At 53.8% G+C, this 24,391-nt stretch overlaps 1 long non-coding RNA gene across 1 annotated transcript; it reads right to left on the bottom strand.

Annotated features, from left to right (window-relative positions):
* Positions 1-708: 708 nt before the first annotated feature.
* LOC122915320 lies at positions 709-21,272 on the bottom strand. The gene is made up of 3 exons (XR_006386039.1): positions 21,233-21,272; positions 6,023-6,075; positions 709-2,530 (listed from the first exon to the last, which is right to left on the bottom strand). It is a non-coding gene; the product is annotated as an uncharacterized LOC122915320 (long non-coding RNA).
* Between the last annotated feature and the right edge of the window lie 3,119 nt (positions 21,273-24,391).

Below are 24,391 nucleotides of genomic sequence, written 5' to 3'. Positions count from 1 at the left end.
CCCGGGGGCCGGAGAGGAGTGGCTTGGGAACGCCAGTGGCAGAAGGAGGGGACAGTATGTCTCTGCCTCTGCCCCAGGGAAATGGCCGCGACGTTTCTCAGAGCCAGGAACGGAGTGTGTTTCCTGGATTCCTGGCCTCTGCGGCCTCCCAGTGGAGCCGCTTCCCTCCCCATCTGTGAACAAGACCTGAATTCAGCTCTGGAGCCAGAGCAGGGTGCTGGGGCCCCCGGGGCGCACGGAGCTGCTCCAGGAAGAGCCGCAGCAGCGAGGGGCCACCACAGGCCTTCGGACCCCGTGGAGGCCCCTGGGCCTTCCCCGCCGCCCCCTGGGCTAGCGCCCCACAGGGCCTACTTGGCCACCTTCCACCTCACAGCTGGGGCACATGGTTTATCCAGCTGGCCACTGTCCAGAAGATACTTTCCCGAATTCAGGGAATTAAAAAAAAAAAGACCTGAGAACAACTGCTTTGCTTTGATGACGGGTTCTCACTTTGACACTGACACAGACCGTAGTAACCCCAGGGGGACGTCTTCTTTTTCTGAACACTTTCATCTCATGAACGGTTGTGTGAGGTTTCCACTGGAAAATGCAGGAAACTGGCCAAATATGTTCCATTTTAACAAAATAATGATGTAAAACTGTAAACATTTTACATCACGAAATTCAAGGCCTAATGTGTCTGGTGGTGAGAAAGAAAATATTAACCACTTTTAAGAGAAATATCTGTATTATTAAAATAGAAATGGCTTTCATCTTTGATCACAAAAAATGATTTGGGCTTGCATGGGGAGGAGCTCTCGCTGTTGGGGGGACTTGGGGTTGTTGGAAGGCCCCACGCACCGTCCTCTGGCTCGGAGGTACAGTCTCCCAGCGATGGAACATCTGACCAAAGGCTGTCTTGCCAAGTAATAAAAGTCGATGGAAACACCGGTTTGCCTGTGACGGCAGCAGGCCTGTGGGTCTGGGGACAGTGCCAAGGGGCCTTGCATCTGTGCCCGAGAAGATCTCACGTCTTGCCGGCGACGCCAGGGAGGCTGCAGGAGTTGGTGGGAACTGCGTGTGACGAGTTGAGACCTCTTCTGGCTTTGGCAAAAGCTAACGTCGCACTAACGTGCCCCTTTGTTCGGACACCCTCCCAGCTGCTCCAGAGGGACCTGCCACCCTGACCCAGAATGCACGCCAGCCAGAGCCTTCTTCCAAGGCCGGCCATGCCTGCACCCCCGCAGGGTCCTGCCTTCCGGTCAGCCTCTGGCTCCCCCGGCCCCATCTTGGATTCACAGCCATCCCCGGCAAATCGGCTTCTTCATCTGTCAGACAGGGACGTTCTTGGGCTCTCTTGGCCTCACCACAATGACTTTGTGCCTTCTCCCAGGTGGGAAGAGAGGAAACCAGTCCCATCAGGCTGGTGAGAGCAGGTGTTCTCAGGACCTCCTCCAGGTGGGGCTGGGGTTCTCCCTCCACCCCACCCCCCTACAGCTGCAGAGGCAGCTCTGTGCCCCAGGGGGTGGCAGGACAGCAGAGATCTAGGAATCCTGGAATTGCCTGATCCCAGATTGTCGGGGTTGCTATGCCTGGAAGAGCCTCCAGGGGTCAGTTTCTTGAGAGGGAAACTGAGGCCCAAGGGGTAAAGTGGCTGCTCGCTCGGGATCAGAACTGAGGGCTCCAGCTCGCAGCTCCGCATGCTGCGTCCATCACATCTGCCCAGGAGGGGAGCAGGCCTCTATCCAGGGAGCAAGGCGGGCGGTGGCTCTCACAGCCCCAGTGCCGGGAAGGAAGAGTCAGATAAGGTCTAAAGCTTAGACGCAATCCTTCCTACCCCGAGTGAGGCTGGGGTCCAGGAACAGGGGTGTCCCCCAGGGACCTGTTAGAAATGCAGACTCTCCGGCCCTGCCCCAACCCCCCAGAACCCCAATTCACACATCCACATCTCCAGGCAGCTCGTGTGCAGAATCAGGGACGTGTTAGAGGCCCCAAGGGAGCCCGTCCGGGAGGAGCACTGAGCACTGAGCACTGAGGAGCCCCAGTCCCGGAGCAGAGAGGGCCATTCGACATGGGAAGCATTTCAGGCTCCAGGAGAACCCCGCAGGCAAGCCCTCCCCAGAGACCGAGAAAGGAGCAGCTGGGAGAGCACCTGCACGCGCACCTGGGACAGCACCTGTGCCCGCACCTGGGGGCCGCACCTGTGCCTGCCTTTGCACCTGTGTCTGCGCGGCTGACCACCCCTTGCCAGCAAGCTTGAAGCTGGATCTTTGAAAGAACCAGGAGTAACTGCATGTTGGAGGGGCTCAGCTCCAGCCAGAGCCTGGGCAGGGCAGGGCTGGGGTGCGGGGGTGCAACCCCAATCTTGTGGGGGTGGGGCAAAGGAGCAGCATCCGGCTGGCTGGGACAGGGGCCTGCAGGGCTGCTCCGGAGGCCTCATCGACAATACTCCCGCTCGATGCTGGCCATCAGCTCCTCTTCAGAGTAGTCGTAGGAGATGGCACAGATGCCTGACTGCCTCTCAGGCCTCCTGCAGCTGCTGTCCGGGGCTCTGGGGGCCAGAAACACAGACAGCGGCGTCAGGAGACAAGATGTTACCTTCAAATTCATCATCTCTACGATGGCCTACCCACTGGGGACATCTGATCCATGCTAAAACCAAAACCCGAAAACCTTTGCCCTTCTTATTCTTTTACAGGACAGGCCTCTGCTTATTTCTCTTGCTTCATTGCCTATGACCTTGTCTGCCAAGACCTTACGTACCCTGCCTGGAAGCCAGCCCCTGGAGCGTTTCGGGGTCAGGGCCCGAGTTCAAATCCCAGCTCTGCCACTTACTAGGACTGCGACCTTGAACAAGGCGTTTGTATCTCTGAGCATGGGTTGTTTTTTTCCTCCCCCTCTAAGTGGAGACATATTTCTAAGTCCATTCTGGAGCATGAATAAGATAACACACAGCACGCGACACCCAGTCCTACACATGGCCTAGCCCTGAGCAAATGTGTGCTGCCTTTCGAGATACCCGTTTGCCTGATTTACTCACGGGCCGGCACCCTCGTTGCAGGGGCGGGGGGGTTGGTGAATAGAGCTGCTCAGGACAGGACTGGGCATGGCAAAAGTGACCAGAGCCACACCCCTGTTCCTGTTGCCGGGGCTCCAGAAAGTGGTTCCCACCAGCCTGTACCTGGTGGCCCATCCCCTCTCTGACTTTCTGGACATCACAGGAACTTTTGGGTGGTGTACCCTGTACCCCAAACTTCCCTTTCTCTCAGGCTGCTCCCTGCTAGTGTTGCCTGGCACTGGCCTTGGCCTTCCCGGAACCTCCCACAGGTGGGAGGGCGTGGGCACGATTCAGGCTGCATCTGGAGGAGAGCTGAGCTCTGCAGCCCAGAGCTGCCTGTCGCCAGTTGGGGGACAGCAAGCCCCCCAGCCTGCTCTGTCGTGCTAGAGAAGGAGCCCGCATGGCTCCGCTGGTCAGACAGCTAGGGCCACTTCCTCCTGTGAACTCAGGGAGCCGGGCTGGGAGATCCTTGGACAAGTGGGGACAGGAGACACCAGAGCCACCAAGCTCCCCACCCCATGCGCCCTCAGCTTCTGTTACCCAATCCTGAGACCTCAGGTCAGGCCAGCCCTGTCCTCAAATCCTGCCCGACCGGCTCAGCCATGCCTCTTCCATGTCCCTCAGCAGATGTCATCAAGGATGATCGGGACTGGGGTGTCAAGGCCCACATGGCCCAGGGTCACATCAAACGTTCTTCCAACAAGCGTCTGGGAGACACCTGACCATGTGCCTGGAACGGTGAGGGACCAGACATGGGTCAGGTGTCCCCGCTGCCTTCAAGAGGCAGAGTGAGGCCGGAAGCCAGACGGCCATGTGCGCCTCCTGCCCTACAGGTTACAAGTGTGGAGGCCGGGGGCCCGCCGACGAGGGGACACCCCAGCTTGCAAGGACGGGGGTGGGGGGCGAGAGCGTTTGGGGGGAGATACTTTAACGGGGCTTTGAAGGATTTTTCTCTTCAGCATTTTATTACAAAGACTTCTAAGCATCCAGAAAGTTTGAAATTGTGGATTCAACAATGAAGTAAATACACTTTTTTTTTTGGGCTGTATTTACTTTATCGCACATCTCCTCCGTCTGATTTCTGGAGGTATTTCAAAGTAAACTGCAGGCGTTAGGATATTTCTCCCAGAAATGCTGCTCTGCCGGGTTCTGACAGCAGAGCAGGGATTGAGGGAGGAGGCCGGGAGGGAAGGGGGGCCGCTGCCTCTGAGAGCTGTGTGGGGGCCACGGAGGGCCCGCAGGCAGGGGGAGGGGGACGGGGAACCACGGCAGATGTGGAGCGGGATACAGGGGCTCTCCTTAGAGGCCACAGAGCCCAAGTTTGGGGACCAGAGGAAGAGCACTCCAGTCCTGAGCCTGGGGAGGGCCAGCCTCCCTTGGAGCTTGCCTCCATGGCCCTCTCCTCCTCCCGGGCCTGGCCGAGCCTCCCATGAAAGCAGGGGAGGGAGGGAGGGAAGAGTGGACCCCAGTGAGGGTGGTGGCCTCCTGCAGCGTGCAGGGAGCGAAGGGGCCCCCTCGGTTAAGAGGCAGAAGAAAGAGCTAATTGATTCCAGGTAGAATTTAACCCTTCTAAACTCCTCAGGTTGACGAAAGCTGGAAAAAGTCACACTAATTCTCTTTAAAAATCAGTGGAAACATTCAGCCAGCGCTGAGCTGGGGCCCACAGGCAGGCGTGTCCCCAGGTCCCCAGCACGGAGCCGCAGGCACGGGCGTCTGGGTCAGCCCAGCAGCGCCAGCCGGGGCCCCTGGCGCAGCTACTGCAGAGGGACCCCGTGTCCCCCCTTGTACCCGAGACCACCCCCAGATGCCGAGTGCCAAGCCCGTCCCCGGTCCATACAAGGAGGGGAGGCGGGTCTGAGGGAGGACCAGGGCTCTCCACCGTGCTGACCAGGGCTCTGGGCCCGGACCACTGGTGCCGGCGGGTGTAAGTGCTCCCACTTCCCGGGGTCCCAGCCTGCTCGCACTTGAGAGCGGTGGCCAGTGGCCGCAGCTCAACACTTGGTGCCCTCTCTACCTGGGGGAGCTTCTGGCTCTCCATGACCTCAGGGCCACCTGCCGGCACCCAGCGTCCTCAGCTGGAGATGCTGCCCGGGTGCTCCCTCCTCTTGCCTCCTCTGCGACCCCCCACATGGTCTTCCAACCACCTGAACCATCACCAGCTCCTCCGGGAGCCCTGAGGCCTCTCCCGTCCCCTCTCTGAGCTCCCAGGAGCCTACTGCCTGCGCTTGTGAACAGACCGAGCTGCTCAGGGAAGGACCTCCACAAATGTGTGGTTGCTAAGGGAAACCAGCCAGCTTCTTGCCCTGCAGCCATTGGGAATTGGTCATAAAACAGCTAAAACATACACCAGAAGTTTTACACCTGTTCACATCTTAATACGAGAGTCACGCCCGGCCCGGGGACAGGGTAGATCACTGTGATCCTTTCAGAGGTGAGGAAGCCAGGAGGATGCGGTGAGGGAGAACAGGCCAGGGGCCCAAGGTCACCCCAGCCGAGCCTCATGCCAGGCTGCTCTTGATGCCCTGAAACCCTCACGCGGCCCGGAGCCATGCGGATGGCCCGCAACAGAGGAGGTCTGGTCTCTGGGCCCAGGTCCTTATCTGACTCTTCCTAGGGGTTTTAAAAGCATTTTCCTGATAAAATTGAAACGGAATTAAAGGGGCCCCATCTGCAATCCCTCTGGGCTGTAAACCCCAGAAGGATCGTTGGCAGGTGCCCCCAGCACACAGTTTCTGAGTGAATGAGGGACATCGGGAAGGCCCTCAATGATCTGGGTCAGAGCCTCTCTCGGGGGGGAAGGTCACGGCGGCCGTGAGACCGGAGGGCTTCTGCATGTTTCCATGGATGGGACCTTCCCTGGCCGGGACCGTCCCTGGAAGGCGGGAGCTGCATTGGGCAGGGGAGCTGGGACCTGGTACCTGGGGGCCCCACAAGAAGCTGTGGCCTCTGGTGGAGGGAATGCGCTTGCCCCAGCCTCGCACTCACCTGGAGACGCCGGCGCTCTCCGGGGGCTCATCAGTGCTCTGCTTTGAGGACACCTTGAGAAGGACAAAAGGAAGAAGCATCAAAAGTTTGTCAGGGGTGCAGCCCACCTGGGTCCTGGGTTTCTGCCGGCAGTGGACGGCCACCGCGGTCCTAGAAAAGCCACGGCCGGAAAGGCTCCCTCTGGCTTCCTGGTTCCCTCTGCTTCCTTCACAGGTGGGAAAGGTGACTTGACGAAGTTCACAGAAGCAGCTCTCTGCCTTGAGGAGGGAGGGTGACCCGACCGCACCCCGTGCTCTCTCTGTCCCCAGACAAGGGGGTGGAGGCGGAGCACACGTCCGTCTCTGGGCTTTTCCAGCGGTCGGTGCCGAGCCCTGGGCCCGCACCAGCCTGTCCCCGGGACCACAGCTTTACTACGAACTTGACATCTGGTAAAGCAGGTCCTCCCACCCCACTTTTTTTTTTTTTTTTAAAGAATCTTGAATACTCTCTGTTCTTTGCCTTCCCCCATATTTGAATTGGCCTATTCCATGGAAAACAAAAATCTTGGGGATTTTGTTGGGGTGATATAAAGCCACAGATCATTTGGGGGGGAATTGATATCTTTATAGTAATTGGCCTTTTGATTTATGAACTGGGACTGTTTCCCCTTCATTCAGGCGTTTAATGTCCTTTTTTTTTTAGGTCTTTATTTATTTATTTATATATTTGAGAGAGAGACAGAGAGACAGTGAAGCGGGGGTAGGGGCAGAGGGAGAGGGAGACGCAGACTCCCTGCTGAGCAAGGAGCCTGACATGGGGCTGGATCCCAGGACCCTGAGATCATGACCTGAGCCCAAGGCAGGTGGTTAACTGACTGAGCTGCCCACGTGCCCCGGATGTCTCTTTTTAGACCAGTTCCTAGATACTTGTATTTGCAATGCTATTATCACTGTCATCTTTTTAAAATTTTTATTTTTTTAAAATATTTTATTTCTTTATTTGACAGACAGAGATCACAAGTAGGCAGAGAGGCAGGCAGAGAGAGAGGGAAGCAGACTCCCTGCTGAGCAGAGCCCAGGGCGGGGCTCGATCCCAGGACAGAGATCATGATCTGAGCCAAAGGCAGAGGCTTAACCCACTAAGCGACCCAGGCACCCCTTTATTTTTTTTTTTTTTAACAATTTTATTTACTTATTTGAGAGGGAGGGGGGGAGAGAGAAGCAGACTCCCCATTGAGCAGGGATCCCAATGCAGGGCTCGATCCCAGGACCCCAGGATCATGACCCGAGCCAAAGGCAGACACACAATTGATGGCGCCACCTAGACCCACAACATAAACTTTTTAAATAAAATTTTATATCTCTTGTTGTTATAGAAATATGACTGAAATATATATATTTGGGAGGTTGGTGAATTTACTAATAATTTATTTATAGTTTCTTTTTGTATTATTTTTGTTCTCATTCACATTCTCTGAGAATAACAGCCGTTTGATTTTCCCCTAGGCTTTCTGCACTCCTGGTGCTACATGAAAAGAAATGATGATAACTGACTTCTTTGTCTTGCTCCCTTATTGAAAGGGAAACTTTCTATTGTTTCACAACTTAATGTCTGCTGTGGGTTTTTTCTCAAGCATCCTGGATCAGAGCCTCGTCTGGGTGCTATGGGCTGGTCATTTCTCCAGCTCTGTCTTCCAATGTGCTGATCTCTTCATCTTTGTCCGATCTCCTGCTAACCCACACCATTGGGATCTTTGACTTTATTTATTCTAGTTTTCCTTTCTACAAGTTCTGTTTGGTTCTTTTTCAAATATATCATGTTACTTTCTCTAGGCCCTTGTGCTTTGCAGGTATTTTCTTTAAACATAATAAACATAAATCAACTATTATCTGTTCCTGGTAATCCAAACAACTGAAGTGTTCACTGATCTATTTTGGAGGGGGGAGGGGCAGGAGCAGAGGGAGAAGGAGACCCTCAAGCAGATTCCCCACTGATCATGAAGCCTAACCCAGGGCTCAATCCCAGGACCCTGAGATCATGACCTGAGCTGAAATCGAAAGTTGGACACTTAACCAATTGAGCCACCCAAGTGCCCCTTCACTCATCTGTTTTTGTTAACTATTTTTTCTTCTGGTTTTTACGGGGTTCCTTCCATAGTTGGTTATTTCCTGTTGTGTGCTGCTCATTGTCCTTGGAAACATCTTTGTGAGTATTCCTCAGGGCCTAAGAGGAAGATGACTTTTTTCCAGGTATCTTGGTGGCATTTCTAGTCTGGGACCACTTGAAATTAAATCTATGCATTCAGGCCTGGTAGAGGGACCTTCCTTATTCTGCAGACAATTGGGGGTTTTAAAAGCTTTGGTTTTTTTTCTTTTTCTTAGGGGAATAATTGCTTTCCGTCATTCCATGATCCTACACAGCCAATAGAGAGAACTGCACTTTTCCCCCATTGGAAGCTGCTTATAGCCCCTCCGAATTCTGTTTTAAAGCCCTCCTCCATCCTCTGACTCAGAGATGTAGTCACATGGGTCAATGACTCACCAGCCCTTCACCCAGCACCCCAGCACGCCCAGCGCTCCATCAGCGGCCGCGCAGACGTGCACTCTGCCCTCGAGGTGCCAGAAAGGTCACCAGAGAAGTAAGTCTTAAACACACCAAACAGTTAGCTGGGTGTGTAAGAGCCCAGTGCTGGGAGGTGGGTGTTGCTATAAAATGTGCTATTGGGGAAGGTGGGCACTACAATAGTCAGAAGCACGAGTTTCGAAAGAGAGATAGCCCAAACCCTGGCCTACCAGCACTGTGGTTCGGCGTGGATGTCTTGACCTTTCTAAGCAGTGGTTTCCTCGTGTGCAAAGCAAGTTTACTGGGAGATACTTTAAAGTCATCCCAAAGTGCCTGGCACTTAGTAAGTTCTCAGTAAACACTAGCTGTTACCATTTCTATTGTCATCGGACAGATGCTATAGACCATGCTGTCCTCTAGTTATTAACTCATTAGATTAGTTAGTCCTCCCCAGCAAGAGTACCACTTCTCCCGAGCTTACAGCTCTCCAAGCTGAGGACAGGACAAACACAGGGTATTTTCCGAATTAAGTCAAATGTCAAGTTGCTGGGTTGTTATAATCTTGAGTTTAAATTCTGTATAGCAGTTGGCATAGTAGAGTAAAAACGGCATAACAGAGAAAAGGGTTCAAATCCCAGTTGTGTCATTTAATAATGATATGCCTTTGGGTGGATTGTGAGGCTCTCTGAGCCTCAGTTTACCCATTTGCATAATGGTATCTTGGCCCCTCAGGACTGCTGTGAGATGAGAGATTACCCATCCGGCTCATCCTTAGAGTAACAGCGATCCTACAGGTGACCAAGAAACACCACTTGAAGTATGTGAACCAACATCCAATCTAGGGTAACCTCTGATGAAGCCCCACAGGCAGATGACCAAGCGTGTGATGAGGTTGGTCCAGGGGACTTGGTCTTGGTCTTTGAGGCATAACCAGAGGTTCCTGTACAATACACTCTTCCCTGAGAAAAGCTCTGATGTGTTTCTTAGGGAACGTTAGTGATGGGAAGTGGAAGAAAGCACACACTGGGTGTGTCCTGTCGATGCCAGCCCCGTGGGAATGGGCAGGGGAGGGCCAGCCAGCCTCAACGTGCTTCCAGTAAAGGTTGTTCTTTCCTACCCAACACGGCAAGTGGAGGCTGGCCCCAGAGCAATGGTGCACAGCCCCAGTGCCAGCAGTACCGCCAAGAGCTGACCGTGGCCGCTGGTAGCTGGCGACCTTGCCCTGGGGAACTTACTATCATGGCACATTTCTTTGAACACTCATTCTTGCCTTTGGGGAGAATAAAGATGAAGAGGAGATGACTTCCAAGTCAGCAAGGAATTCACAGTCGGAAGAGGGACAGAGAGCAGGGATGGAGTGAAGAAAGAAGACAGGAAGTAACACACACACACACACGCACACACACACACACACTTACCCCCGCTGCCTCTTGAAGCCACCCATCCCGTCTCAGAGCAGCTCAGACTATCTGAATGTTCTTTTTTGTTGTTGTTCTGTTTTGTTTTCAGTAGGCTCCACACTGGGCATGGAGCCCAATGCTGGGCTTGAACTCATGACTGAGACTGACACCCAAGCAGAGATCAAGAGTTGGGCGCTTAATCAAGTGAGCCACCCAGGCGCCCATGAATGTTCTTTTTAATTAAAAATAAAATTCCATGATAAAATGCACATAGCCTAAAATTCACCATCTTATTGAAGTGTATATTCCAGTATTTTTTTTTATTTTATTCGTTTAGTTGACAGACAGAGATCGCAAGTAGCCAGAGAGGAGGGCAGAGAGAGAGGCAGAAGCAGGCTCTCTGCTGAGCAGAAAGCCTGATGCGGGGCTCGATTCCAGGACCCTGGGATCATGACCTGAGCTGAAGGCAGAGGCTTTAATCCACTGAGCCACCCAGGCACCACAAAGACTTTATGTATATTCCAGGATTAAGTACATTCATATTGTTGTGCAACCAATCTTGAGAGCTCTTTCCATCTTGCAAAACAGAAACTTTGTCCCCACTAAACAGCTCCCACCGTCCTGTGCATCCCCCACCCCAAGCCCCCTCCTACTGGCTCTATGAGTCTGACCACCTTGTCTAAGTGCAAACCTAGAGCATTTGTCCTCTTGCATCTGGCTGATCTCAGCTGACACGTCTTTGGGGTTCATCCACGTTGGGAGCAGGTATCAGGATGTCCTTCCCTTTTAAGGCTGGTTAATATCCTGCTGCGTGTGTGTACTACATTCTGCTTCTCCATCCGGCTGTCAGGTTGCTTGCACATTTTGGCTGCTGCGAATACCACTCTTGTGAACAGGGCTAGACAGAGATCTCTTTGGGACCCTGCTTTCAACTCTCTCGGGTGCCCGTGAAAGTCTTTGCTTACACGACCACCGACCTGCCTCCCGACGGCCTTCGGTCGCTGGGCCTGCCTGCATTCCCAGGAGCTCCAGAGAAGAGAAGCAGTAGTTTGCCAGTCATCCCCAGCGTTTTCAACGTCATGCTCTCTGCACCCTTGCGCCTCTCGTCAGTTTCAACCGGAAGCCGCTTCCATCGTCACCTGCTTTGGCCAGCCCCCTCATCACCAGACTCTGTGAACGTTGTCACAAATACAGTTTCTTCCAGCGGGGGAGTCAGACCTTTGCAGGATCAGCCCGTCTCCACTGCCTTGCTGCTTTCTCTGCCACCAACGGCGACACACTGCTGGCCTCACGGGGCAGCTAGGACTGGGCACACCGTCACCAGCGGGGACTGCACACCCTGCAGCGGGGTTTGGAAGGGACGTGGTGCTCTTGCTTTCATAATCTCCCTGATGGCTCAGGCTTGTTACATTTGCTCCATGTTTACCGAAGTTTCTTCCTATGCCCGAGGTCTAAGTGTGCGGTCCTTTCCTTGTCAATGCATTTCAGCCTTTCGCTTGGCTTTGTCAGATGTGGACTATGTTAGACGCCCTCCCAGAAACCCAGCTCACTGAGGCAGCAAAGGGAGGCTGGATGAAAAGCAAAGACACAGCAGCCCCTGCTGGTGGCTCCAGGCCTAGTGTGGACACACGTTCCAGCCACCAGCCAGCTGGCAGCTGGCCACCTCTGGGCCAGACAGACATTGGGAGCCTGGGGGGCCATGGCGCCTGGGCTGAGGCCGGTGGCCGTGGGAACTGGGCTGAACTCAGGTAGCGCGTGAGTGTGTGTGGGTGGGCGGGGGGTATGTGTGTCATCACTCGCGATCCTGTGCAGGCTTGGAGGAAACACACCAGCGCTGGGGAGGGAGTGAATCAGAGGGTCTCTTAGTCTCCTCACACTCCTACACTAGGCGCTTTGGAAAAAGCAAAGTATCAGTGGTTAATTTTTAGGAAATGTACTGTATCTTTTACTTACCAAAATGTCTCTGCTCTGTTTCTTCTATTTAGAGAAGTTTTAACTCTTTTAACTCTTTCTGTTCACATACACACACACACACACACACACGCACGCGTGCGTGTATCAGTGATGTGCAGAATTGCCACAGATGTGTAAGGAATCCATTTGGTAGCCTTCCACGGTAAACCATCCCAGCTGTCAGCTCCCTCCGTGGTCCTCCCTGCTTCCCTCGCCCATGCTCCTGCCTCCCGGCAACCACTGTCCCTGCGGATTTGTGGCTCCTTCTGGAAGCCACGACCAGTGTGGAATCACAAAGCATGCGCCCTTTTCCTGGCTTCTGTCCCTCAGTGTAGGATTCTGAGATCCATCCACGTTGTGTGTAGACATTTCACTGCGCCCAGTGTGGGGCTCGAACTCATGACCCCAGGATCAAGAGTCGCGTGCTCCACCCACGGATCCCACCAGGCATCCCAGTAGTTTTCTCCCTTTTATGGCCGGGTAATAATATTCCACAGCCCGGGAAGATGTCCCCTTCTTCATTATCGAAGAATTATCCTTCTTGGAAGCCCAGGTTGGTCCGGTTGGTTGAGGGTTTTATGGCTCCTTGTCTCACGATGGACACTTGAACACATAGTGTGGAGAGAAGAGCGTGAGGGCAGCCCTGGTGCCTGGCCTCCCCACCTCCGCCAGGTCCCCTGTTGTGCCTTGGATTGCGGGGCGGGGGGTGGGGTGGGGTGGGGTGGTGCAGCCCTCCCGCCGCCAGGGGGCGCTCCTGTCCCGACACACCCCACTCCAAGGCCTCCCCAACCGGGAGAGCGGTTCTGCAGCAATCAAATGACAACCAGACTTTTCCTGAAGGAGGCTCTGACTCTGAGACCGTCGGTCGGGGAGCCCCCACCTCCCTTCACAAGACCACGCCTTCACGAAAGTGTTTCCAAAGAGAATGAAGGCCTGGAGAAGCGAAACGGGGTGGGATTGGAGGAAAAGGACAATCAGTTGCATGTATAGTGTTTTCTCACCTTATAAACCACAACCACGTTCATTTTCACACCTTTATAGACACTGGGGACTCAGCTGGACTCACAGATGGGCTGCAGGCGGACCGTTGCCCACCCTGGGGGCGGCCCCGATCTGGGGGCGCGGGGCCCTTGCATGGGGAGGGAGATGATGTGGCATGGCTCCCAGGGGGCCCGCCCAGCCCTGGGGCAGCTCTCCCTGCTGAGCCCCAAAGACCCCTCCGATTCAAATGAGATGTGGGCCGCATGGCCTTGACTCCCTCCGGGGCTAGTGATTGATTCTCCAACTGGAAAGAGACCACCAGGTTCCTGGACACTGGATGTTGGGAGGAAGAGGCCAGCGGTCTCCTTCCTTGCTGGTATTGGGCTCCTGGCCCTGAAGGAGGTAAGAACCTTGGGTCTCCCCAGACTCTTGCTGGCCCCTCACCAGAGCCCAGGCACCCCTTGTCCCAGCCCCTGAGGGAGCAAGAGCTCCTGGGCCCAGAAAGTCTTCACCAGCACCGCTGGGTGTCAGGCATGTGACAGCGACCCCCACCCTCCCCGCCCTTCGCCTCTCCACCCGCACTCAGTAGCCACTGCTGAGGCTCAGGTCAGGCCAGGCGCTGTGGGGCTGCGCTCTCACCCCGTGCACAGCGGCCGCCATGCTGCAGCCATGGAGGGAGGGAGCCCTCTGAGCTCACCCGCCGACCCACCTCTGCAGGCACTGTGCATCTCACAGTTCACAGCCTCACTGTGTTTACAGGTCCCCTGAGGGGAGGACTCTGCCTTCAGCGTTTGATCTTCTCCAGGCTTAATCTCCTTCTTCTCCCCCAGTCCAAGTGCTTCCCCCCACCACACCCCAGCCCGGCTGTCTGCAGGCTGATGTTCACGAGCCACTCTCCGCAGGGGACATGAATCTCAGACGGCCCCTGGAACTGGTCCGCCTACTGCCCCGACCCACCGTGTAAGGCACTGAGCGTGATCGTCGGCTCAACCACACAAGCAAGAAGCCCCGGCGTCTTTCTAGAAACTCGCCTTCCTTTGCTTGTCGCACCCACCTGCCACCCGGTCTTCTCCTGCCTTCTCTGCCCCGGATCAGTGCAGTGCCCGCCTACCCGAGCGTCCCACTCCTGCACGGTCCCCGCTCATTCCCTCCCCGCTGCCGCCTCTGACCTTCCGAAAGGGAGGCTGGCCTGGAGAGCAGGCACGAGGCACGAGAAATAAGGCGATGTCTCCGGGGAAGGGGCCTGGGGAAAGGTGGCGACGGTGGGAGGGACACTTTCTTTTCGGGACATCTTCCACATCTTCTCTCCTGTGCATGTCTATTACCTCTTCTGATTTTAAAATCAACATTTAAGTATAATAAACACAGACAACTTCTATGAGCTCCCCACTGCCTACAGGATGAATTTCCACCCCTTAGCCTAGAGGGCTGCGAAATCCGGACTCGAGGCGACCCGCTTGCCTTTTGCACTCCACCCATCATCCCCTCGCTGTCCGGCTCGAAGGGGCTGCACGCTGTTTCATCCCTTTGGGTTTTCCACACGCTGCCCCCTCTGGAATGCTTCATCCCCTTCCTGCTGCTGGAAAACTCAACCGATCCTTCAGAACCAGCTGAGACGTCAGGCCCACCAGGAAGACGCCAGCCTCCGGTGGGATTATTCAACCCCCTGGGTGTGTAATACTTCCACACACCTGTGCTGCGGGGCTTCCCTGATGAACAACAAAGGTGCGTTTATACCGCCCTCCAGAACACAGCTAGGAGCCTTCTGAGCGTCAGCACTATGTTTGACTCCTTTATGTTTCCTAGATTGCTCAAATACTGCCTACTCCCGCTCAAATTTGTGTGCTTTGGTATAAATCACCTCTGAATGCAGACGGACAGTAACTCTTCAAAATAGTGGCTTTATTTTCTTTGCCGAAAGTCCATCACATCATCCATCACGTTCAAGTCTCTCTGGTGATCTGCTTTCTAGCCACGTAATCCTTAGACTGCTGTCTTCCCTTCACCTCCCACGGTAGCTGTGAACCTGGGCTACGCCGAAGTCCTGGGCTGGTGGGAACACACAAGCCTTATCCAGGTCCTCCTCTGCTAGAGCAAAACGGAACCTTCACAAAAATGCTGGAAGACGGATTCATTCCGCCTAACTAGAACGCATGATCGGCCTAGACCTTCTTGTAAAAAAAAAAAAAAAAAAAAAAAAAAAGTGCTACCTTTGCAGCAACAATAAAGTTTCCAGAAAATGAGGGGCACCTGGCTGGCTCAGTCAGTAGAGCATGTGATTCTTGATGTTGGGGTCGTGAGTTCAAGTCCTGAGTTGGATATAGAGATTATTTAAAAATAAGAACTTTAGGGGTGTCTGGGTAGCTCAGTCAACTAAATGCCTGCCTTCTGCTCGGGTCATGATCTCAGGGTCCTGGGATCGAGCCCCGCATCGGGCTCCCGCTCAGCAGGGAGCCTGCTTCTCCTTCTCCCACTCCCCCTGCTTGTGTCCCCTCTCTTGCTGTCTCTGTCAAATAAATAAAATCTTCAAAAAAAAAAATAGAAAAGAAAAACTAAGATCTATAGGGGCACCTGGGTGGCTCAGTTGGTTAAGCGTTGGACTCTTGATTTCACTCGGGTCATGATCTCAGGGTCCTGGGATCTGGCCACTTCAGGCTCTGCACGCAGGAGGGAGCCTGCTGGAGATTCTCTTCCTCAGCCTCTCCCCACTCACTCGCATGCTCTCTCTCTCTCTTTTCTTCTCTCTCAAACATAAATAAAATATATCTTTAAAAAATAAAAACAAATAAAATTCTAAAAAAACAAAAAACTTCCCAGAAAACAAACTTCCCTAGATCTTGATCAGCCCAGATTTATGAGGCAGGAGGGGGAACAAAGTCTGAATGACATAATGTGGTAGTAAAGGGGCAGAATTTGTGTTTATTGGGTTGTATCAGAATTTCCTCTCTAAGAGTGCCCTTGAATTTTACTAGTGCATTTAATCTCAAAGACTTTGTATATCCAGCCCGTCTGGGACTGAGATTTTATGGTTAATTGGGCATCCTAAAAGAGCCATCCTTGACTATCTACTGCCACTGCACTGGAAAAAGAACCTTCCCGAAAGCATTGACTACACTCTGGTCCCTTGCCCCTCATTCTCCATGAACCCCAGCCTGTCGGGCTTCCCCCACTCTCTTCCCAAGGGCTCTAGGGATCTCCAGGTGGCTAAGGTCAGTGGCCAGCTCCCTGGCTTCATCCTGTTCATCCCATGAAGCAGCATTTACAAGAGCTGCTCCCCTCTCCCTTCTTGAAACACTTCCCTCCCTTGGTTTCCAGACAAAGCGTCCTTTTGGATTCTTCCCCCCGTTACTGGTTGTCCCCTTTGGCATGTCTCCCTATCTTTTCCGCGTCTAAACACAGCAGGGCCAGGTCCTCGGCTCCTCTCATGCAAGCTCACACACATACACACTGGCAGCTGTGTTTGCCTGGCACACACGAGGGTGTTAGCTGGCACCGTTGTTACTGGTGTTCTGGTCGACCCTCCACGCGCCTCTGTTCTGCCGGCTCCCACATTCCTAGGTCCAGCCACAACCTCTCCCCTGAGCCCCAAGCACTTACAAAGACCTCTGTATCCATGGGCCAACGGCCTAACAGTGGCCAAAGGACCATGATGCTCTGCCTAGACACTGGGCACCCATCCTGGGCACCAGCCTGTCTCCCACTACCCTGACCTTGCCCTCTCCACTCCAGCCACACTGCCCAACCCGTTGCTCTCTGGGCAGACTCTCCAGGCTCCCCCAGGACCTGTGACTGCTGAACCCTCAGCTTGGGACAGAAGTTCCCACAGAAGCGGGGCAGTCCTCGCCTCCTCCACGGCTCTCCCCAGTACTGCCCCTTCAGTGACACCATTCCTGCCACCTATTAAAAAAAGAACAACCTGCACCCACTCTTGTTCTCCCCAGCCTCTGCTGCTGTATTGTTCTTTTTTTTTTTTTTTAATTTGAGAGAGAGGCACAGAGGGGAGGGGCAGAGGGAGTGGGACAGACAGAATCACAAGCAGACCCCACGCTGAGTGCAGAGTCCGACGTGGGACTCAGTCTCACGACCCTGAGGTCATGACCTGAGCTGAAATCAGGAGTCAGACGCTTAATGGACTGAGCCACCCAGGTGCCCTGCTTTTATTGTTCTTTGTACTTTATTTTGGTCCCTGGTGGACTTACTGTGATCAGAATGGTAGCAGAAGTTCTGCCTGTTTGGGTCACTACGTACACCCAGCACCTCAAACAGCACATGGCCCGAGCTGAGTGCACGGATCCCCCGTGCCCGGTACCTTCTCCAGTTACCAGAGCTCTGAGGACCAGAGATACCACTGCACTGCTAGAAAACTAGAACTGGATTAGATAACTTAATACAACCCAAACCCAAACCGTCAGCGCTCCTCAAGTAATTTTTCCATCCTAAATAGTTTTCCGTTTTAATATCCCACTAAAATGCTCTTGATTTTAAAGTCCCACTGGCTTTAACAAAGGCATTCTGTCTTGCACACCTAACATTTCACAGGCACGAAGGTGGAAATGAACCCAGGACAGCAATGGGAGACGGTTTCGCTAAAGTATATGGACTTGATGGATATTTTGCATTTATTAAAATCATTAAGAATACTATGCAGCCATATAAAAGCTGTTTAAGAGATAGTTTTAGTATAAAAATTCAAAAGGGAATATTATAGTTTCACCGATATCAACATAATGCCACTGGGACCACATTACTTGTAGATACCCATGTAGATAGGAATATATATATATCATACATAGCAGTATAAATGATTGATTTAAATACTTCTTAAAAGGGGCACTGGGTGGCTCAGTTGGTTAAGTATCTGACTCCTGATGGCAGGTCAGGATCTCAGGGTCATGAGATCGAGCCCCGCATCAGGCTCTGGGTGTGGAGCCTGCTTAGGATTCTCTCTCTCTACTCCTTCCCATCCCCAATTTCTCTCTCTTTCTCTCACAAATAAATAAATAAATAAACGTAAATACTTCTTAAAACTTAACTTTAAAAATGCCAGTTTTAGATGATGGCAATACTTCATTCTTACCCAGCAAACTTTACGGTATCAGGAAAACAACCAAGAATCAAGAAATGAGACAAACATGAGCACTTGATTAACTTGAATATTTGCCACAAAGCCCATTGGGCAAAGAGATGATTCTCCAGGTCAGGGAAGAACCTCTGTCTGGCCTGACCTCGAAGGGTCCTGCTCTTCTTTTAAACACGGAACCAGCAAGCGTGGGTATGTGACTCCAGCCCCTCCCCCAAAGCCAGCTCAGAGAGGGTCCACTAGGGTGGGGGTTGCTCAGGGACAGACAATGGTTACAATGTGACAAGCATCATAACTCTTAGGGCCATAAGAGTACAAGGTACAGGAGCCTGACTTCCCAGAGTCTGATCTCCACTCCACCATAACTGTGCGGCTTTGGTTAAGTTGCTTAACCTCTCTGTGCCTGTTCTCTTTCCCATCTGTAAAAATGAACGATTAAAACATTAAAAATAATGTTAAAGACGAAAAGAGTTAATGCATGTCCGAGACCCAAGTGCACATTAAAATTTGAGCTATGACTATTTTTGAACAAAGTCGAGTATAATCCATAATATTCAGGATGATGGTTCAGAGATATGTATAATCAGTCTCCAAGAGAGTCTAATCAACAGTGGTTAAAAATTTTTTTTAAAGATTTATTTATTTATTTGACAGACAGAGGTCACAAGTAGGCAGAGAGGCAGGCAGAGACAGAGAGAGGGGGAAGCAGGCTCCCTGCTGAGCAGAGAGCCCGATGCGGGGCTCGATCCCAGGACCCTGGGATCATGACCTGAGCGGAAGGCAGCGGCTTTAACCCACTGAGCCACCCAGGCGCCCAACAGTGGTTAAAATTTTTAAACATGGGTGCTTAAAGGGATAATTTCACTTGAGTCTGATACTGTCTTATGAAGAATACCTCTTTCTTTCAAAATGCTAGATAGTTTAGAACCTAAGGAAGGTTTTCATCCTTCCCTCCTCAAGAAATTTAAATTGTGTCATTTACTTGCTCAATGAAACATTTGCTCTGTCCTTGGGAACAGCATCTCTAACATTTCGGAGAAGGGGAGACTTCTATGTACGGGTTGAAGTTGGCCCTTTGGTTTTTAGATGGTCAATATTGATACATCTAAATACCAATTTCCTCCTAGCTCAATGATGTCTTGCCGACTCAGAATCTTATAAGATGTGCAAGTACCAAGAGAATCAGTCCAAGGAGGTCAACTATACAGCAAAAAGCATAAAACTCACAACTGAGCGGAAAGGCAATTGACCTTCTAACTGTGAACTTTATAGTCAAGAAATTAGGAGCCTGGACCTTTTCACTTTGTCTCCCCACACCTGAAAATAATTGGACTCGAGGAGCTTTCCTACAGATCTAATAATTTAAGATTCTAGGATTGACCCAAGAAATAATTATGGCACAGAAGGTACAGACAATCCACCTCCAGAAGAACCACCCCGGCTGGCCGATTCTCCCTCCCAGGTACCTCCACCTCCCCTCGGCCCTCTAACTGTCCTGCTTCATTCAGGACCTGCTCACCCAGACCACCAAAGCAGCCCCCAGTTGGCTATCTTGGTCCCGGGCTTACTTGGCCCAGCCCATCGTCCCACAGCTGTTCGTGTCCTCTTCCTAAAACACAAAACGCTGCCCCCACCAGCCCTTCGGAGATAGCTATAGCTTTTAGGATGAAGTCCAAATTCCTTAACATGGGGAAACTCCCAAACGACCTGATAGCATGGTAGGGACCCATCGGTGTCTTCCACCCAGGCCATCCCCATCCACAGCCACAGATCCTTCCAGATTCAGGTCAAGGGCTGTCCTTCTGGTGTGCCACCCTGACTTCTCCAGGGGATCGGTCCCTCCTCCTGTGGGCTCTGTGCAAGTCTGTCTCAGCACACTGTGTTCTGCTTTTTGTCTCTCTCCCCAAGCTAGACTGTGAATTGCTTTTGGGCAAGGACCACATGCCATCTGTGTTGGCTTTAGCACCTAGCGGGGTGCTGGGCTCGTAGAAATGACTGGGACAGTGAGTAAGGCAGCCCTGCTCCCTGAGAGTCACTGATACTCAGCTTATCAGGGGAAAATCCATTCTTTTCCTTTTCCTCTCGTTTTCACTTTGAGAGTTTCCAAGGCGCTTGAAACTTGGACACTAGTTGATTGCTTCCATGCTCTCTGAGAATTTCCCCCAAGTTTCTCAACTGTTTATCCATTTCTAGTGTTATATAACTGAACGGTGACGTAGTCCTGAAGGAATCTTGTGAACGAATTCAGTCCTACTCACTGTGGCTCACTTTGGGAGGGTAGCAGGGGACAGGGGACAGGCAGGAGGATGGGGTGGGGGGTGTGAGACACTCTGCATGGTCTGATTTGAGCCACTTCTCCTCCCCACCCCTCAGGGAGGCCTTTTCAGGATTCTGCTGCTTGTTGGCTCCCCCCAGAAGACACTTCCCTGGGTCCTGGCAGTTAAGCCTGTCGGGCTCCAGAAAAGGGGGCGCTGCCTTTGGCGTCCACCTCATGCCCGGGAGCTGAGAGTAAAGATCTCGTTCATTCTGCTCTGCTGGAGAGAAGACTGTTGCCAAACCAGAGCGCTCGTTTTTATTGTTTTTCTAGAACAACAGGACTGTTTTTACAAGTGTTCTGGAACAGAGGACGAGGAAGCTAAAAACAGATTCCACAGCATCTTAAAAATAGCCAGTAGCATGTGAATTGCTCGACTAGCAAGGCAAGACTCTTGACGTGTCTGACACATTTGTGAACCACTGTTTGGCTACCGGTCCCCACCATTTCGCAGCCTCCTCTTGAAAGAAAAGCCAGTACCCCTGGCCAGCTCCCACCTCCGCCAGAAGGGCGCTGGGATGCTGTGCTTTGAGGGTAGACACACAGTTCTAGAAGGCGAGATCTGGCCAGAAGACAGCCTGGGAGACGCATTTCTGCCAAGGGATGTGTGTCTCCCCCACCCCCTCTCTTCCAGGCTGCTCCCAGCACTGTCACCCCAGACTCGAGACAGTGAGAGCAGCACCCAGAAGGGGCAGACGGGGAGAACATCAGGGGGGGTGCTGGGGAAGGACAGGCCGCGTGATCAGCGGGACATCTCGGAGGCATTCGGAGACACAGAGACGGTGGGTGACACTCAGGGCAGAGGGGGACCGGCGCCGCGCAGGCCGAGGGGCGGGGGAGAGGGTGCGCGGAGGCGGGTGGGAGGAAGCACGCGGCGGGGGGCTGGGGGGTGCTGGGGGACAGGGCGCGGCCCCAACGGCTCCGCGGGCTCCCACACTCACCGGGCTCCCGGCGCCGGCTGCGGGTGGGGGCCGCGCCGGGCCCCGCGGGGTCAGCTCCCCCGGGCCCCAGGCCGCCGACTCGGCCAGCAGCTGGTCCAGCAGGCGCAGGGTCTCGTCCGCGCCGTCTGGGGGCGCCGCGGGGCCGGGGTCGGGCTCGGCCGCCCCCTCAGCCGCCTCCGCCTTCCCGGCCTCCTCCCGCGCGGCCGCCGCAGTCGCCGAGATGAGAGGCCGCGTCCCGCCCTCCGAGGCTGCCCCGCCGGACCCCGCCGGCCGGCTGTCGGGGCTGCGGAGCCGCCGCAGGGCCCGGCCGCTCCGGCTGCTGCCGCTGCCCATGGCGCCCCCGCCGCCCGCCGGGCAGGCCGGTCTCGCCGCCAGAGCGCGGCCCCGGGGCGGGAGCGCGGCGGGGCGGGGACGCGGGAGGGGGCGCGGCCGGGGGCGGGGGTGCGGACCCGGCCGGGGTTGGGGGGTCGGTGAGGTGCGGGGGATGCGATCCCGGGCCAGGGATGCGGGACCCGGCGGGCCGGGGGTTGGGGTGCGGATCCGGGCCTGGGCGGGGGTGGAGGGTGGCGAGGGCGCTAGAGGGAGGGGCGGCGAGGGGACCGGGACGCAGACCCGGGTTCGGCGGGCGGTGGAGGGGGGTCGGCGCGCTAATGAGATGCGGATCCCGGCCTGAAGGGTGAGGGGCCGAGATGGGGGGGGGGACGCGATCCGGGGGCGGGGACGCAGGAAGGGGCGCGACCGGCGTTTGGGGTGCAGACCCGGACGAGGGGTCCAGAGCAGGGGGCCAGGGCCAGAGCTAGGGGTGGCCGGGAGGCGGGGGCGCGGCGCCAGCCTGTGGAAGGTGGCGCGGGGAGCGAGATCCGGGTGCGGGGCACTGGGGTGGAGGGTCGGGGGCACTGGGGCGGGGCGTCCCCTCCTCAGTCGTCTGACCAGTCTCCTTCTCCCCGCCTGGGGTGGGGACCCCCTGCGGGCCCCCCTGCCCGGCTCTGGCTCCGCGACCCCTCGGGTCAGCCAGGTCCCCGCCGCCTGGAATTGAAACCCCCGGGCGCCGACAGGCCTTGGTGCGACCTCGCACTGCGCGAGCGCGGGGTGAGAGCAGGGAGGTGATGTCACAGCCTTGCCCCCACCGGGCTGGGCGGTGGGCGTCGCCTCTGCGAGCCTCGCACTCCTCGGATGGGTACCAACACCCGAGGTTCGAGGAAGTTAGCGCGCGGGGCTTCACGCCTCAGTGGCCCCCCGGCCGCAGACTGCAGACCCTCTTCCTCCCGCGCCAGGGCAGACCTAAAACGCGACAGGGGAGGGAAGGGGCAACCCTCCGCGAGGACAGCGGGTCCAGCCCTTGGACTAGCGCCGCCGCGGAAAGCGCCGGGCCCTCCTTGCGTGCTCCACCCCTGGCCGCCCCGTCTGAGACCCCGCGGCCCAACGCTGCGCCTCACCCAAAACCCCATCATAAAAAGTAATCGCTGTTAAGAAAGAAAAATTATAAAGAGAGAACAGAAAAAGCCCCCCCCCCGAAAAAAAGCAAATGAAATACCAATAGGTATAAATCATTATTCTAGCTTTGGGTCATGGAATAGTAAAAGAAAAATGTTTATTACTGTAAGTGAACTAACTCCCAGATAAGGACAGGCGGCTCCCCAAAGCTGTCTCCCTCAACCCGAGGGATGTTATTGTCGGTCTTGCTTGTATTGTGCTTAGACTTGATTTCTTCCTCTCTTTTTTCCCACTTACTTAAAAACCCAACTTTTCCAAAGTAAGGAAATGCCAACACCGTGAGTCTCACTCACCCGTCTGGGCTGGGCATTAACCAGAATCCTGAATAAGTTTCAGGAAGAGGTCAGGTGAAATATTGGCTAACCTCTTCCAACCGTGGACTTGAAATGTTACTGTTTTATAGCTCCAGGAGTAGGGATTTAAAACTTTATGTGGCGAAAATGGGATAAACATGGGATTCAAGTCCATTTCCATCAACTGACAAGGAATCTTTTTTTTTTTTTTGCAAGATTTTATTTATTTGACAGACAGATCACAAGTAGGCAGAGAAGTAGGCAGAGAGAGAGGGAGAAGAAGGCTCCCCGCTGAGCAGAGAGCCCAATGCGGAGCTGGATCCCAGGACCCAGGGATCACTACCCAAGCAGAAGGCAGAGGCCTTAACCCACTGAGCCACCCAGGTGCCCCCAAGGATTTCTTTCTAACTTCCTTTTTCCTCTCTTTCTCTCTCTCTCTCTTTTTGACCTGCAGTCTTAACCATCCAGATGTAGGAGATGGGCCAGACACATTATTTGAAGTCATCTGGGTGTCCCGAGTCTACAGATGTGTCTGATTTGAAAGCTATTAATATACGTTTTCTCTTTAGCAAAACAAAATTTTATCTTAAAACTCTTTAAGCCTCGGGGGGGAAACATTCAGAAGGAAAAGACATTTTTCTTGAACTAAGTTCAACTAAGTTTAATCATTTAAAGGAAAATATGTTTTTCTTTTGCCCAAGTAGAGTCTAGTCATGTGACTCATAGTTTAAATATATGCAGAGTTCCCTGTGTTCACCTCTCAGGACAGTTCATGTTTCTGACCACTCTAGATCCCAATCTGGTTTCCCCAGACTTGTCTAGCTCGCTTGGCTTCAGTGACAGTAATGCCAAAGTCTACAGTCTTTCCACTCAAGAACCCATTTAAAGTCAGCTGCATTTGGAGACCTGGCTTCCATCGAACAGGCTAAAAAACCAGATTGATTTTATTACAAGTTTCCCATAATGAACAGACAACCTAAAGTTTTCCCACGACTTATGTGTCCTAAGATCATCTCAAGAAATAAACAAGAATCTGTCTGTCCCACGGGGTTAGCGAAATCCCACAAATATCGGGACATGGAAAATGGGGACATCTTGGCAGCCACATCTCTCCAGCTAAAGGACTTCTTTATGCAGTGACCGTGGTGGTGGCTGGTGAGGGAGATGGAAGATGAGACCCAGCTTGAGACCTGTCTGCTTCACTTCTGGAAAATAATTTCCTTGCAGTGAGCAAATTAAACTTTGGGAGAGAACTGTCGTTGTTGATACTTTCAGCAGGAGATGGGTCCCGAGCAATGTTTTCCTTAGCTATAGGACTAGCCTGGTGTCTGGAGCTGAGGCAAGTCCTCTTCTTACCAGAGCCCAGGGACCA

The sequence above is a fragment of the Neovison vison genome, chromosome 8 (genome assembly GCF_020171115.1).
Source record: "Neovison vison isolate M4711 chromosome 8, ASM_NN_V1, whole genome shotgun sequence".
NCBI classification, from domain to species: Eukaryota; Metazoa; Chordata; class Mammalia; order Carnivora; family Mustelidae; genus Neogale; species Neogale vison.
Note: the sequence above shows the minus strand (reverse complement) of the source record. Positions and strands in the feature narration are given on the sequence as shown.